A 4,760-nucleotide genomic window follows, 5' to 3' on the forward strand; every position below is an offset into this window, starting at 1 on the left:
AAAAAAATACATAAACATTTCCAAATTCAACAGATTTGCAGGTGCATTCAGATATATATAATTACTATCTGCCTGCACCCTCACTCCTCGTCTCCCCTGCCCCCGCCCAAAAAAAAAAAACCAGTCTCCTTTGCTAGGGCTATGATTTTATTGATTTATTTTTACAGGGATTTTCTTATGTATAATTTGAAGGAAGAAATGAGGCAAGGATTTGACTTAAAAGGCAAAACCTTCTCTTAGTTACCTGCTTAAATCCTTGGAAGCAAGCCTAAACTTTAAGTAGCAATTTAAACAGTAAATAAATTCTGCTAATGGCTATTAGATTGCTAGCTAGGGAGATTAGTATAGGGAGCAATTCTAATTAAATAGGGAACACTGAAGAGAGCTGAAACGTTTCAAGAATAGATTGTGTCTCCCATGCCTCATTAGGAATATAAAATCAGCTTCTATTGTGAGAAGGACAATCTTTCAAAAGACTGCTCTTTTGCCATAAAGAGGTTACATAACCACCATTTTCAAATTTTGCCTTTCTTTTTTAGTAGCAAAGGGTATTTTTATTGCCCAAATCCAATTAAAATCATGCTAAATCACCATGTTGCATTTTAAGTTAACAATGATTTATCTCCCATTTAGACACATTGAAAGACTGATCTCAGCCACTGTAGCAGAATTCAAGAACTCAGATTCTTCCTGCCCAGTGGTTCTTAGACAGGGCTGAGAGGAACTGATGTCAGGCTGATCCTGCCTTCTCATTACTTTGCCTTCTTTTGCCAGAGTTCTCACGTCTTGCAGCATGCTAGGTATTATTTTAAACCAAAGTAGAGAAGAAAATGGGAGTAGAGTAACTAAGTAATAGACTTGGTTTGCCTGAAGGTCCATCTTACTAATTTCAGGTTTAATTGCATAATTCATTAAATAGGGCAACTGAGTTTTGAGATTTTTTGTGTGTGTGTCCCTTTCTCTACAAATGTGAGTTAGCACTAGTTCTAGAGTCACTGCCTGGAATCTTTGACCCTTGTTTATTTCGCAGGTATTAAAAACATGGAGAATTTATATAGAGGAGAAAATTTTGTTTATTTCTTCCTTTTTTGTTGTTTTAGTGACAGGGTCTCACTCTGTCACCTAGGCTAGAGTGCACTGGTACAAAAAAGACTCACTGCAGCCTCAACCTCCCTGGCTGAAGCAACCCTCCCATCTCAGCCTCCCAAATAGCTGGGACTACAAGTGCACACCACCACGACTGGCTAATTTTTCTTTTCTTTTTTTTTCTTTGTAGAGACAGGATTTTACTTTGTTGCCCAGGCTAGTTTTGAACTCTTGGACTCAAATGATTCTCCTTCAGCCTCCCCAAGTTCTGGGATTACAAGTGTGAGCCACCCTGCCTGGCATATTCATTTTTAAATGTAGTATAATCCCAATCGCTGAAAGAAAAAGCTTTGACACAGAAAAAAATCACTTCCAAATTTTTAAAACAAATTTCTAGGGGATCTCTTTCAGAGCAGAATATGCTGGAAATGCCTGTGTGACAGCCTCTGCTCTAAGCATGAGGTAACGTGACCCTACCAGGTATCTTAGCCCATGCCTAAGAAGGCATCTAGGAAGGAAGGGCCAGATGCCTAGTTCTCTCCCCTTCTCTTCTTCACTGAGTGATTCGTCACTTTCACTTTTCCACGTGGAACAAGAACAAATTATATCTAGGTTTTGTCATAGATTATGTCAATATCATCAGTGTAGGTTGATCCTTTGCTGGGAATATACGTGCAGGTAAGGAGCTCACCTATAACTAAGACTCCTCTGACTCATTTTATTTATTGGTTTATTTGTTTATTTTACTAAGGGAGTAATTTCCTATAAAAATAAATAGTCACATTTATTTATTTATTCTACTTATTCACTGGTGCAGTGTCCTGGAAAGAACATGAACTTTGGAGTCTGAGATAGCCTAATTTGAGCCCTGCTCTAACATATGAAAACCATGTAACCTTGGGTGAGTGTCTTAACCTCTCTGACTTTCTTCACCCTTATAGTAAGGGAAAGTAATACTTACCTCTCAAGTTTTATAAGAATTTGTGATAAGGTGCATGCATTTCCAAGGGCAGCACCTAGCTCATGGTGGCTGGTTGATAAATGTTACTTCCTTTATATCTCCCACTTTTCTCCCAGTCATATTCACCTCTGAAATGACAGCCTGTGCTTCTCATGATACCCACGGTTTTGGTGCTTCAGCTTTTGATTTGTGGTTAAACAAGGCACTGGCTGAATAGTTAGTTGGCTTTTAATTCTCTTCCCACTAGAGTGCCCCTTTCATCCTGCTCAGAAGGAAGGACTGTAATGAAATATGTTACCTCTTTTTAGGACTCGTTGTTTCTCCCTCTCCCAGAGTGACCAGCATTTCCCTGAGTGGCTCAGCTACCAAGAAGGAAACTGTGACCAAACTGGGTGGACCTCGGAAAGCAGGTTTTGAGATGCTGAGGACATCAGCATTAACTTAGGTCTGATCACTGTGATAAAGGATCTCCAAGTTCTAACAACCCTAATATTCTGCATAGTCTCTGCAAAATCCAGTTGATGAGAGCCTTTCCCTTTCTGTGATGTAATCATCATGGTATGACCTAAAAAAACAAATGAAGTATTTCTAACAGAATGTTCCCCTATACTTGGGGCCAGGACCTTGCCATGTTCCATCAAGACGATTGACGAGGCTCTAGTACAATTAGACCTGCCACACATGCAAAGCAACGTCAGACCAGCATTCTGAATATAAATTGTTCATTGAAAGACAAGCGCATCAGGGAAACTTGGAGGTTTTATTGTTGTTGTTTTTTTTTTGTTTGTTTGTTTTTTTGAGACAGAGTCTCACTCTGTCACCCAGGATGGAGTGCAGTGGTGTGATCTTGGCTCACTACAACCTCTAACACCAGGGTTCAAGCGATTCTCCTGCCTCAGCCTCCCAAGTAGCTGGGATTACAGGCACCTGCCACCACACCTGGCTAATTTTTGTATCTTTAGTGGAGACAGGGTTTCACCGTGTTGGCCAGGCTGGGCTCGAACTCCTGACCTCAGGTGATCCACCCTTCTCGGCTTCCCAAAGTGCTGGGATTACACGTGTGAGCCACCATGCCCGGCTGGAAACTTGGAGTTTTGTGAAGCAGTTCGGCAGAGACATATTTTATAGATAAAATACAGGTGGGCATTCATTCCTGCAACATTCAGCCTAAAATAAAGCTGCAATAACTGTATTGGCTTTACTTGTTTTCTTATACACTCCCACTTGCTAGCTTCTGCTGCCATTACTTGTGTCTACTGCAATAACATGAGGAAGCTAAATAATAACACTTCTTCCTAGAGCACGTCCTATCCTAAGTCAGTATATTGCTTACATTACCACTGATTTACTTCCTTTTTGTTATTGTTTTTGTTTTACCACCTGTAGGAGTTTGAAGCTTCTGAGTATAAATGGTTCATTGAAAGGCAGTGTGTCAGGGAAACTAGGAGTTTTGTGAAGCAGTTCAGCAGAGACACTGCTTACAGATAAAATTTCTGGACAATAAATGTCACCTCAAGGAAGGGTGCCTTATACAACAGAGCTGGCACAAGTACTTTGTTTGCACCTTGGTTGCAAGACTATTACTCTGTAAAAAGGGCACTTGTGGGGCAGTCTTCCTCAGTGAGAGAATGTGGATTACACGGACTGACAGTGAGGAAAACTGGATTCTGATCCTGATTCTGCCACTCTGTGTAGCAGCAGGCAAGCCGTTTAATTCATTTTTGCCTCCTGTGAAGTAGGAGAATTGGATTAGCCCTACGTGGTCACTAAAGTCCTTTCCAGCAATAATGGGTTCTGATTTTAGTAAAGGAAAAAAAAGTAGAATTTGGCAATAGCTAAACTCTTGTATCATTTTTCTATCTAGTCACCAAGAAGCAATTCTTCTATTTTTTTAACCACTGCCATCATTCCAAAAGTACTCTCAACCCTCCGTGCTCTCTGTGAACACAGGAAACTCCATTTTCAACACAGAGTGAAGAAATCTCCTATGGAGTTCATTACACCAGATTTATATGTACGATTAAAAGAAGGGTAAAGATAGGCTGTTTGTAAATTTAAATAACATTTGCTCAAGCGAATAGTGCTTACTTAGAAAAGAAACTTATATTGCATAAATTTTTTGTTTTCTTTTTTATGAGACAGGGTCTTACCTTGTCGCCCAGGATGGAGTGCAGTGGAGTGATCTTGGCTCACTGCAACCTCTACTTCCCAGGTTCAAACAATTCTCTTGCCTCAGTCTCCCAAGTAGCTGGGTCTACAGGCCTGAGCCACCACGCCCAGCTAATGTTTGTATTTTTAGTAGTGATGGGGCTTTGAACAGGCTGGTCTTGAAGTCCTGGCTTCAAGTGATCCACCCATCTTGGCCTCTGAAAGCGCTGGGATTACAGGCGTGAGCCATCGCCCCCAGCCAAAAACACTTTTTCTGATTCAAAAGTGCTGTTAATTTTCAAAAGGTAATAAAATTGTTTTCCTCATCAAAAATTATGTTTATGCCGGGCGTGGTGGCTCATACCTGTAATCCCAGCACTTTGGGAGGCCAAGGTGCATGGATCACAAGGTCAAAAGATCGAGGCAATCCTGGCCAACATGGTGAAAACGCCGTCTCTACTGAAAATACAGAAATTAGCTGGGCCTGGTGGTGCATGCCTGTAATCTCAGCTACTCAGGAGGCTGAGGCAGGAGAATCACTTGAACCTGGGAAGTGGAGGTTGCA

General features: G+C 41.0%; 1 long non-coding RNA gene across 1 annotated transcript; it reads left to right on the forward strand.

Annotated features, from left to right (window-relative positions):
- The first annotated feature begins 1,733 nt into the window (after nucleotides 1-1,733).
- LOC134732543 (uncharacterized) lies at nucleotides 1,734-3,196 on the forward strand. The gene is made up of 3 exons (XR_010115858.1): nucleotides 1,734-1,764; nucleotides 1,904-1,987; nucleotides 2,356-3,196. It is a non-coding gene; the product is annotated as an uncharacterized lncRNA (long non-coding RNA).
- The last annotated feature ends 1,564 nt before the right edge of the window (nucleotides 3,197-4,760 follow it).

The sequence above is a fragment of the Symphalangus syndactylus genome, chromosome 15 (genome assembly GCF_028878055.3).
Source record: "Symphalangus syndactylus isolate Jambi chromosome 15, NHGRI_mSymSyn1-v2.1_pri, whole genome shotgun sequence".
NCBI classification, from domain to species: Eukaryota; Metazoa; Chordata; class Mammalia; order Primates; family Hylobatidae; genus Symphalangus; species Symphalangus syndactylus.